Source organism: Eriocheir sinensis, chromosome 46, assembly GCF_024679095.1.
Source record: "Eriocheir sinensis breed Jianghai 21 chromosome 46, ASM2467909v1, whole genome shotgun sequence".
NCBI lineage: Eukaryota > Metazoa > Arthropoda > Malacostraca > Decapoda > Varunidae > Eriocheir > Eriocheir sinensis.
The window spans coordinates 2669192-2681622 of NC_066554.1; the positions used below are offsets into that span (position 1 = coordinate 2669192).

Genomic DNA, 12431 nt, shown 5'->3' on the forward strand with positions numbered 1-12431 from the left:
GGAGGTGAAGATGGTGGTGGTGATAATGATGTTAGTAAAAGAAAGAGTGTGTTGAGTCAGTTGCGTTTGGTAGATGACTGATGTTGGTGATGGTGATGATAGAAAAATATTTAACCAAGACACTGTTTAGGTAATTATATAGTAGGTAACATTATGCTGTTATGGAGGTGTTGGTTGTGTTTATGGTGAATAGGATGGCAAAAGGAGTTAGCTCAGGGACAAAAAAATAGAAAAAAGTCCGCTAAACACTCCTATAAAAAAATAAATTGAATGGAGTGGCCAGACGAGAGGTAGATAATGGAGTTCCTTGTTGTGCTTATGGTGGAGACAGTGATTACAAGGTCTTGGGGCTAAATAAGGGAGTAGATGCCAAGGGAAGAGTTAAGATACGGGTAAGGGTGGTGGAGTTATCGGCAGAGTTGGTTGAGGGGTTAATAGGAGTACGGCATAAGTAATTAGCTCTTTATGCGCCCTCATTAAACCGTAAATCGTCCTTTCGAGTGGAATATATATTTACCGCTCCCCAAAAATCAGACGAGCGGGTAATTAAGGGTTTATAATTTATGCTAATTTTCGGCATTTACTTATGAAGGGCTGGAGGGTAACTCATCGGAGGTGGTTAGGTGTCTCTCTCTCTCTCTCTCTCTCTCTCTCTCTCTCTCTCTCTCTCTCTCTCTCTCTCTCTCTCTCTCTCTCTCTCTCTAAAACACACACACACACACACACACACACACACACACACACACCAAGACTCGGTCCTCAGCGGGTCGCCCAGAGTTGCGGCCCAAAATAATCCTTCTCTTCTTCCTCTCTGCCAAAAACTGTGGGAACCAGACGTCCATTTTTCTATTGATAGCGATTCAGCGGCAACGGCGGACGGGCCGCGGGGGTGGTAAACAGCACTGCGTCGTGAGGTGGGGCAGTCGGTGTCCCCCCTTACCGTAGCCTTTCCTTGCCCCCCCTCCCGCCCCACCTGCACCTGCATGGCAATGGGGAGAGCCAGACGCAAAAGGAAGGTGGCTTATGCCGTGCTGTCCAAGATCAAGGGAAAGGAAGGAGAGTGGGAGGTGCATGCTGAATGGACGCACAGCTGATTATGTGCAATATATATATATATATATATATATATATATATATATATATATATATATAGATAGATATATATATATATATATATATATAGATAGATAGATAGATAGATAGATAGATAGATAGATAGATAGATAGATAGATAGATATAGATATATATACAATCATTTATTTATTAGTATAATTTTATCTATTAACTTAAAACAAAGACCAGTTTTTTTCCTGATTACTAAATGCATAGTGCTAATAAACCCTGGAACAATCTTCCTTCATCTGTATTTCCTCCTGCCCAGGACATGAACTCTTTCAAGAGGAGGGTATCGGGACACCTCTCCTCCAGAAATTTACCTGTCTTTCGGCCACTCCTCTGAACGCTTTTTATAGGAGCAGTGAGTAGCGGGCTTTTCTTTTTCATTATTGTTTCCTTTTTTTTGCCCTTGAGCTGTTTCTTCTGCTGTAAAACCAAAACTCAGGGAAAGCAAAAACAAATTGAAATCATATTCGAATGATTGCAAACATATATCGTCAGATGAGGAGATAATAAGAGAACGATTTTATTTATCAACAGGTCGGAAACTGAATGCTATATATCGTATATTTATTTCTTTAATTGCGGTAATTAGTGATTTTTAATAATATTGTGGAGCCGGATTGCACCTGAAGCCTTTGTCTGCCCTTAATGTTTAATTAACAGTTTTCACTGTCGATAAATCTTTAAGGAGCTGAGAGATGGAGAAAAAGGAACAAAAAGTCGGCGGCCTCCCACACGCCTCCTTCCCTGCCTCGGAGGGGCTTTGCCGCTCGCTGCGCCACTATTCTTAGCCAGCCAGGTTTATTTTAGACACGTCGGTTTTTATCTTATAAATATATCAGTAAATAAAGCGAAAGGTATGGCCCCTTGGTCCCTGCCCCCGGCCACCGTTACCTGCCGGCCATGAGGTCCGCCATGGGGCTGTAGTGGTGGTGTAAAGGGGGGTGACTTACAGCTCCGAAGGCCACAGCTCCGGGGTGTTGTGGAAGCCATCAGGCTGTAGAGAGGCATCAAACATAATTGAAGTCATTGACGTTTCCTCGTAACATTCTCCTTGTCCCCTGCCGTCATATCGTAACCTTCCCAGTCGTCACCGCGTTGCATCGAGTTAGTTTGCTCGTTGATCACTTCTCTTGTCATTTTTTCCGTACATCTGAAATTTATGAGACTCGTTATCTTCATATAAACCATCAAACAACAGTGTGTTTCTTTAGTATGTGAGCAAGTTGATGCACAACATCTCAAAGTATAGGTGAAATAAATCTTTGACGTGCGTGATTTAAAGTGACTTACTGCCGATCGCTTCAACATGAGGGTGCTAATTCAGTCCACTTGGAGACTGACAGGCTTGAGGCAGGGCAGGGGCTGGGTGGGGCTGGCGGCCAGGTACAGGTGTGAGGCGCTGATAATCGCAGCCAGGTGTGTGGTTTTACTTAGCGAGGCGGAACAAGCTTTTAAGATAAACTTTAAGAGCCTCGTGTGCGTGAGTGACGCCAGAAGTGAAGCGTTGTGTGACGGGAGGCAAGGCGCCTCGCTGCTCACATCCAGCCACGGTGATAGCGTGACAAAAATCAATGAGTGTCGTGCTGGAAGTGCTCAGGCCTGCACAGTGAGGCTGGTGAGCGTGGCCACTCCACTCATATGATTGGAGAGTATAGAAAAGTACTCAAGAAGAGTAGAGTAGTTGGAAGACTTACAACTGGAGACAAATGGGAAGTGGAGCGTGGGTGGAGCGCCGTGATAACGGCGCCGGTCATGCCCCGAGGCGGGTACATATACTTGCAGTTGTCAGCTGAGCCGGGCGAGGCGGCTGTCGTCACGGTGATCGTGCAGGACACCGTGGCCGCAGAAAGATGGCCGTGACCAAGCTGGAGGGTAATGAAGGACAGTAGGAGCATTGTGGCCAGCAGGCGGCGGCGGGCTGGCCTAGGTGTCGTGAAGGGTGCCGAGAAAACAGAGGCGAGTTATTTCTGTACCTTTGTGCGTGGCGGGCGGAGTGCGGCAGTGAAGGGGTGGGCGTGACATGAGCCGTGCCACCTCTCCTCCCGCAGCGCCCCGTCTCGCCCATCTGTCCAGCAGCAGACTCGCGAACTGCACTCTGAGTGTTATCGGCCACTTAGCGATGTGATGTGCTTTATGGGTCCCCGAAAAGTGTGCCAGTGGTGGCCTGTGTCCGGGCGGTGCCAAGCCCGAGAGCCACGTGGGGTTCTGGCGCCAGTGGGCCGCCCATAGGGGTGGTGATGGATCACAGCCTCGTGGTGGAGGTGGTGGAGTGGCTCAGTTGTGAACAGACAGTGGAGGAAGGGGGGTGAAGTGTTGTGGCGCGAGGAGGAGGGAGTGTTGGGGTGATGAAGCAACAAGTGTGTGAAATGTGAGCGACCAGCGGTTGGTCACCCATCGTTGCTGCAGTCAGGTGGCCTGGCCTCTCGCAGTTTTATGTTGTGTCAAGGTGTAGTGACTCGCGTAATCCTGGTGGATAGTAGCGTCGCCTTGGAAGCCTCGTCGGCCCAGCCTTTTCACCGAAAACGCCCGCTGCAGTGAGTCCCTCCAGAGGCAGTATGCTGTGAGGTGCCACCCGCTCGTGGCCCGGCCATGGGTTAGCCTCCCCGTAATGTAGGGGCCATGGGAGAAGACGATGATACCCTGCTGCTGAGTGGAGACATGTATGTTGACAAGTGTTGGTGTGGTTCATGTCCGCCTTGGTAGTCGTAGGCCAGCCTGTGTGTTGAGGGGCTCAGGGCGGGCAGACAGCGGCACACCGACCGCTGGGGCACATGTTCGTACTTAACAACTGTCCATCCCTCAGTGTTCATAGGATAACTGATACTGATTTATTTATTCTCGCTGTATGTTTCCAAAAGTCATTTACCTAAATGTACCTTAGGAAGCTCAGATATAGCCAATTACACCCACAGTCTGAGGTCCTGTTTGACCCGGGAACCAGCAATCACCCTACTGTTGAGATGCATCCCCTCCCCCCGTACTCCGTGGCCTGCACATACTGAAAACGCCCTTCACGACCCTCACCCTTGCTCACCTTCCTTCCACCTCCTCACGGCGCTTCTTTGTTCGTCCTTCTCGTGTTCTCACTCACTCCTTCATCCGCTGATATAATCGTACAAGAATCTGCTATATTTACTTATCTTACTTATGAAAACACAGAATATTGTATTTTTAGTCTCATTCATTCATAGAAAAATAAGAAAGCAAAGTAAAAATTAGTCTTGTACAATTTGTTACACCCAGAATTTTTGTCATCATATAACCGAAAACACGGCATCCCTCTGCCTCATGTACTTATTTCAGTCTTTCTCTATTTCTTCCCCAAGATTGAAGTTAGGCCTGGGGATTCAGCTCACTCTAGTCTGCTATCTAGTGGCTCAGCCTGTGATGGGGAGCGATGGCAGTGTGGCTGATATGCATCATGGATTCTGTTGGGGGTTTTGTTGGGTGAGTGGCGACTGGCACGTGTCAGGTGATCAGATGTGGGCCAAACTAATTAACAGGTGTTCAACTTACCGGAGGGCGAGCAGTGTAACGCTGGGCCGTGTAAGTGTTTGGTAGGTGAGATTATGAGTCATTTTTCCATTTTTGCCCTTAGGGTTTGGGGACATCTGCAGCTTATTATTCTCTTGGGTGCCGCGGCTCCTCGGGCTGAACAAAGGTGGCGCGTCTCACCCTGCACCTGTGTGGAGACAAGCCAGAGCGTGGCCATATGTATCCATGCGCGACACACACACACACACACACACATACACACAGACACAGACACACACACACACACACACACACACACACACACACACACACACACACACACACACACACACACACACACACACACACACACACACACACACACACACACACACACACACACACACACACACACACACACACACACACACACACATGAACTCACAAATATATAAACACACACTAATCACCTCCTTTGAACCAGAGGAGTAGAAAAATAGTATGGAGGACACACGAAGGGATTTTGAGTGCAAGTGTTGGTAGCAGATTGTTTTTACAGTAAGTGAAGTAGCTCAAGGGTAAAAAATAAAATCTAAAAAAAATCTACTCTCACTATCGCTGAGAAAAGATGAGCTCAAATAGTAGAGAGGGCGATAATAAGTTGGGTTTCGTGAATGAAAAGACGACCTAGAGGCACAGATGTATTGGAATGGAACACAGAGTTATGCAAAGGTGGGATGAATCGCGGAAGATAGACTGTTACGAAATGAAAAGACTAGAGGGCGAAAGGATCTGGTTTGGGTAGTAAATAAAGATTACCGTGTGAATTAATTGTCGATAAATTGATGATAGAGAAAGAGGACGGATGTACTCATGCAAGATAAATGGAGACGGAAAAAAAGGGTTGCTGTACGATAAATGGAAATGAAAGAAGGAGAGTGGATGTACTAATGGTCAATAAATGGAAGGGAAAGAAAGAGTCCGTATATACTAATGGTTTATAAATGGAGAGGTAAGAAAAAAAAGCTTATGTACCAGTGGTCGACAAATGGAGGGGAAAGAAAGAGGGTTGATGTACTAAAGGTTGATAAATGTAAAGGAAAGAAAGAGGCGGATGTTCTAATGGTTGATAAATGAAGGGTAAAGAAAAAGCGCATATGTACTAATGGTCGGTCAAAGGAAAGTAAGGCAAGAACCCCGTATCCACTGACCGAGAACTGGGTCGTTTGATAAGATGGGCGTATGCAGTGACCAATATAATCTGGCGTGGGCGGCGTGTCGTGGGCGTGGCAAGCGGCCGAGTACTCACACGCCTTGGCCTCGGTGCTGGGGGTGACACCGAGCAGGTCCTGGCGCTCACACTAAAAATACAGTATGAATATAAGTCTCTCCCGCTCTGGGCCGTTGGGAAGGGAGGACCCGCTCAGCCGCCTTGTACCACAGACGCGAGTGTGTGTTGGCCCGGCGCTCTGAGGCCCACGCTGAAGGACTGAGATCGAGGGAGAGAAAACAGTGATAGGTAGAGAAGCTTGACATTATAGAAAGAAAAGGAAGATTGCCGTAGTATTTGACATAGTAGTGGAGGTAGTAGTAAAAACAGCAGTATTGTTATTAGTGTTAGAGGTTGTAGTAGTAGTAGTAGTAGTAGTAGAAGTAGTAATTGTAGTAGTAGTGGTTGTAGTAGCAACGTTGATGATTGGGGTTACGAAAACGAAGGAAAATAATACCCTACCTAAGCCACTCCCACCACTATACCAACACCATAACCATCACCACCACCATCACCACCACCACCACCACCATCACTACCACCACCACCACCACCATCACTACCACCACCACCATCACCACCACCACCACCACTACTAGCAGCGTGTAAGCCGGCGGTAACAGGTATCAACACAACTCTCATTAGGCTCCTCGCTGACAGGCTAATGACGCCCTCTTGTTGAGCGACTGCCACGATGTTTGCTTGGCGTCATTATGCTTCTTTCGTCATTCCTAAATCATACCTGTTCACGAAGTACTGCACAGGTAACCCAGGGCAGAAAAACCTTGATAACTGGGTGATAAATACCTTGGTAAACTAAATCTTAAAACTAACCCACTAACATTTTTGGTTTATTTATCGTTGTATGTTCGGAGATAAATTTTTGGGTAAAGTTGGATTTGATGATGTGATATACGGTACATTTTTCTTCCTTGTTTGTTCTGTATTGAGGAGAACATGTCTGAAGTATGGTCGTTCTATCTTTTCCTTCAAATATCTTCCCTCCCATTTCTCTCTTTTCCTTCCTTCTTTGCAAAGTAGAACATTAAGTATAGTAGGACGCTGCAACGTAACGTATGGCATATTTCTGTCGGTTTTCTTGACATCTTTTTATTTTTCGTTACATCCTAGGCAATGCACTATTAAATACGCGATTTTGAGGTTGATTAATGTTCTTTTTTGAGCTGCCTCCCTTGCTGTAAAAACATTAACAATCTCATAATGGTGTATTGTAATGGTACACTGCCTGGAATGAAGCGAAAAGTGAGAAATATATGAATAACTGATAGAGATATGACACACATTTCGTTGCAAAGTTCCACTATTTTTAATTTCTTACTATGCAAAGAAGAAAGAAAAATACGAGCTAAGAAGAAACATACTATAAGGAGAAGCTAAGATACCGTAGTTTTAATTTGTTTTCCTCAAGATGGAACAAAAAGGGAAGAGAAAAAACGGAGACGGTTGTGTTCCCTCGCCTCGTCCATATCCCTACCATTAACTTGTAGAGGAAGGGAAGGGCTCCGTTTCCTGGAGCATCAACTAAATATACGCGAGCTCGTTTGCATACATTAGGGAAGACTCTCGGCGCCGCCCTCACCGCGGCTGACCTTCTACCGCCCGGAGCCTTGGAAAAATAGACCTGCGAGGGCAAAAAGGAAGAGAATACCATAGAAAAAATGCAACGTGGGTCAAAATAGTGAAAATGGTAACTAGCTTGAACTTTAAACATCTTCGTTGCAATTTTCATATGAAGACTGGACACTTTATCGCTTCTTCAAATTATCTTCCTGTGGTTTTGTTGCCTTAAAAGTTCTGGCCAGAGAGGTTCTTAAGCGTCCATCAGCTCAGATACTTTTCTCTTGTTATCAGCAATGTAAATTTGCATCAGATGCTCTATTTGTCTTGCTTTATAATTATTCGAATCGCTCTTATTCCTTATTTGCAGTATCTCTTCCTGGAGTAAATATCTCGAAAGCTTTTGCGTAATAGTGGAATGAATGCCGCTGCTAACCAGACTGCTCGACTATGGATTATTTTTCTCTCTTCCTACTTATATTATTTTTTTTTTTTTAAGTTTTCGATCCAGTAGTCGATTGTTGTTTTCCCCTTAATTTAAATATGTCGTTCGGTTGATTTCAGTGATTTCTTCTGCAGCAAATATCCATTCTTACTACCCTCCTGGACTAACCATTGCGTCCCGCTGATCTGCCTACATCCATCCCTCTGACGTGCAGTTATTCACTATCTTTACTCCGCTCTCTTTCCATCACGTGATACAAGTACTGACGGTGTTTTCACTGCGCCGCTTACGCAACTAACCTAAAGACCTTTTTTTTATATATGTTTGTTTTATTCGTTCCTCTTTACAAAAAAATGAACGTAGCAAAACACCTTTAAAACAAGATCGACTTCTGTCTTTGATGGGACTTTCTTTCCTCATATTATGCGCAATATTTAAACAACATAAACTTTGCTGTGTTGGCACTTACGCCCTTATTACGAGCTCCTCCCCCGTTCCAAGACCTTTCCCTTGACATCAACTCCAACAACATAAGTATGCCAGACACCGCTCTCTACGAACTTTCTATGGACCACTTTTATGGCTTGATTACTTCACTCAATATATAAATTTTCTCTGTTAATAAAAGTATGGCGAGGTTTTGACGTTCTGAAAACTCTTCTGGCCAGCAGTTCTTAAGCGTTCATCAGTTCACAAGCTTCTCCCTTGTAATAAAAACTGTAAATTTGCATCATATTGTCTATTTGTGCCTTGCTTTATAATAATTCGAATAGCTCTCATATTTGTAGTATCTCTTCCTGGAGTAAATATCTAGAAAGCTTTTGGGTAATATTGGAAGTATATGAAATTCAACGAAGGCGAAAAACAGTTCAGAAGCTGCCGTTTGCTTGTTTGTTAGGAGATGGCATTTAATCTTTCAATTTTCTTTACAACGATCCCCGGGTATAGAGTCGTATTATATTCGGTATTTGTGAAAGTTCAAAAGTCATATAAACCCAGTAAAGGCGTGCCGGGGTGCCTTGAAGCGTCCAGATGTCGGTCCTTCTAGTAAACACCTCCCCTTCTCGAGGTTGTCAAGGGTCACCCGCAAAGACGCCGCGCACATAATCTTCATCGCCACCACCAAACATTTCAAAACACGGAACAGACCTGCACCAAGAGAGGAAACTGCACCTGCCTCCTCCTCTCTCACACACACACACACACACACACACACACACACACACACACACACACACACACACACACACACACACACACACACTTTATTTTCTCTCCCTATCAGTTTAGGTTAGAAAGTGTCTGGATCTCGTACTATTAAAGAGATTCAAGTTGTAAGAAGATACTGAAGAAAGAAGGCTATTGTAGAAGATAAAAGCTATAGGGAGAGAGGAATGAAAGTATAAAGATGTTGATTAACTCTTGCATTGTTAAGTTGAATGGCATCAGATTGATATAGAGTAAGAAGTCGTGTACAATGAGTCCGGGGAAAGAAATTAAAACATGCATTAGGAAGTGTAGAAAAAAAAATTATCATGAAAATAGCAATATTGAAGAGGAAGGGAAGCAACATTGCGGTGGTTAGTAAAAGGAGTGGATCGTTTGTGGTGAAAAGTCCTTGCTTCTACTCTTTAGCATCAGAAGTTTTATCAATCAGTTAATGAACACTTCTTTGGCTGTTTTTAGATAGTAGTATGTTCTCCCTTCTCTCAGTTAGTTTTCGTTGTCTTTCATAAACATACTAAACATCCCAACACTCACTCTTGCCGCGTTGGTTGTGTCGGCCGGGCCCGCCTCCAGCACGGCTTTGTAATACGCCACATCAGAGTAATTTTAATGCGCTTTATTCGATTATTCAGATTATCGCTCCGGAATTATTAGGGTTTTAATTTGGTGATCACGAATGTTGATTGTCTCTTCGGGAATCGCTGACTAACGCTGTGTTGCTACTATTGTGTGTATTGTTATATCTACGTGCGGGGCTACTCTGGTAATTGGCAGTACCTTGTTTATATTTAATTGCTCTGCTTTTATGGTGTTGCTCTTAATTGAAATAGGAGAGGCTGTTTTATTAACTGCCACCCGGCGTAATGATTTAGCCATTGTTGTTATTATTATAGTTTTTGTTTCTGTTATTATTAATGTTGTTGGTATTATCATTTTTATTATTATTATTATTATTATTATTATTATTATTATTATTATTATTATTATTATTATTATTATTATTATTATTATTATTATTATTATTATTAACATCATTATTGTTTTTTTTTATAATTGTTGATGTTACACGTTATCATTTTCCTTTCCCTCTTCTTGTTCTAGTTCTTGTTCTTCGCTCTTCTTGTTCTTGTTTTTTTTCTGTTCATTGTTATGCTAGTGACTGACGTAATGTTTCTCTTTTTTTTCTGCGTTAATATAACAAAAAATGTACTATTTACATGGATCTTTGCTCATTTATTTACTGTCCTACAAAATATCCGCGTTTTAGATTCACGTTTGCGTTACTGGCCTGAGTATATGACAGGTGAATGTGTGGGGGCAGATGTGATGGAATGGATGAGTAGATGTGTGTATGTTTCTGTGTGGGATGGGAAAGAGTAATGAAAAGGAGGAATATCAAGAGCGAGAAAATAGCCCTGCTCCTGTAAACATAGGGCAACAAAAATAACCGAAAGAGTGAGTTAGATAAGGATTTGCTTGTGTGGGAAGATATAGGAGTGGGTGTGCAGATGTGGGAAAGCATGAGTGTGTGTGCTTGTGAGAATTTCTGAGGGAGAAGGTGAGTGAGCAAAGGTGTGGGTCTTGGTGTGTGTTAGAAGGCTTGTGTGAGTGGGAGTGTTTGTGTGGGTGGACGTGTGTGTTCAGCGTGAGTGGGTGGTCTGCCTTTTCCTTTTTTCCTGCACGTTTTTGACCGGTGTTTACTGATGCCTGAGTCCGTACCTCCCAGCGCGCCCGTGTGGGAGAGGCGGCCCGGGGGTGATGACAACGGGGCTGCTGATGACGATGATGATGGTGATGGCGAAGGTTGTAAAGCTGATTGATGTAACGTGTATCCCGGCGTTATCGTATCAGGGAATCGCTCTACTTGGAAGAAGAAAAAAGTATTCGAACGAGTAAATCACGTGAATCAAGTCAAACATATGAGTTTTTTCACACACACACACACACACACACACACACACACACACACACACACACACACACACACACACACACACACACACACACACACACACCTCAGCATCCCGCTCTCCTCATCTGCCTCTCATCATCACATCACTGGGTTTTATGACAGTTCCGGGTTTAATGAGAGTAAAAGCTTTGGATAATGTTGAAAATTTTTACTTCATGGATCAATCAAATTTGCAACGAATGTAAAAATATCTCGTATAAATTGTAGTTGTTGAAAAGCAGTAATATTAATTCTTACTAGTGCGGAAAATACACTTTCAACAGCTGGGTTATAATTTATTCTTCGTCAAAATTATTCTTTTTTTTCTCTAGCCTCAGTGTGAGAAATAAAAAAAAATGAAATACATGCAAATTCGGCTTTCGTTCCCTGTATTCAGTATTAATACATGTTCAGCACGTCACATATGTTCCCGATAACGTTTAAATGCTTCGCCTTTGCTGCGGTGTGACTGTCCAGTTCAGTATTTATTCACAGCGCGCGATAAATTTTAATTACACACTTCACAGAGGCTGATGCCGCTGATATTACCGATAAATCCATCCCCGCTGCTGCCGATATTATCTCCATCATCAACAACAACAGGAACAACACCATCACCACCACCAACAAAAACGGCTACTCTGCCTACTACTACTACTACTGCTACTACTACTACTACTGCTGGTGCTACTAATGTTTTTACTGGTAATTACACTAGTAATACTGCTTTTCCTGTTATAATTGTGATAATGAATAATAATAATGATAAGTGAAATGAGGAGAAGAAGAATAGAAATAGCATTAATGATAATCGGAATAATATAGATAACGATAATTGTGATATTTCTAACAGTAATGATAACAGCAAATAATTACAATATTGTTAGTATTGATAATAATTTACAATAATAATACCAGTTATTGTAAGTAACTATCTTCACTGTATATAATTATGCAAAAACTATGATAAACCTGGAAAGATGGAAGGAAGGAAGGAGTAGAAGAAAAGGAAAGAAGGAAAAGAAGATAACATGAGAGGATGAAGGAGAGAATCGATGTGAGAGTGATAGACCTGGAGAGAAGGAAGAAAGGGAAGAAGAAGGAGAGGGAAGTAGAAAAAAAAAAGCAAAGGAGGAGAGGTAATGAGAGAGGATCAAGGAGAGAGAAGCGGCGTTAGAGCAAGAGAGGATAAAGGGTGGCACGCATCGAGGCGAGGAGGGGGCGTGCCAAGGTGGGGGTTGGGGGGCGTGGGGGGTGAGTGCCGCAGTGCCACGGTAGCCAACAACCCCCGCCCCCTCCCTTCCCCCTCTCGCGGAGAGTGCCAGCGGGTGACAGGGATAGCGTTAAGCACATTCTCAATCAC

The 12431-nt window shown here is 43.5% G+C and overlaps 1 long non-coding RNA gene across 1 annotated transcript in view; it reads left to right on the forward strand.

Annotated features, from left to right (window-relative positions):
* The first annotated feature begins 2053 nt into the window (after positions 1-2053).
* LOC126980988 (uncharacterized) overlaps positions 2054-12431 on the forward strand; it is a 78420-nt gene continuing 68042 nt past the window's right edge. Inside the window, exons 1-2 of the long non-coding RNA XR_007733694.1 lie at positions 2054-3783; positions 4450-4570. This is a non-coding gene — a long non-coding RNA (uncharacterized LOC126980988). The remainder of the gene's footprint in view (positions 3784-4449; positions 4571-12431) is intronic.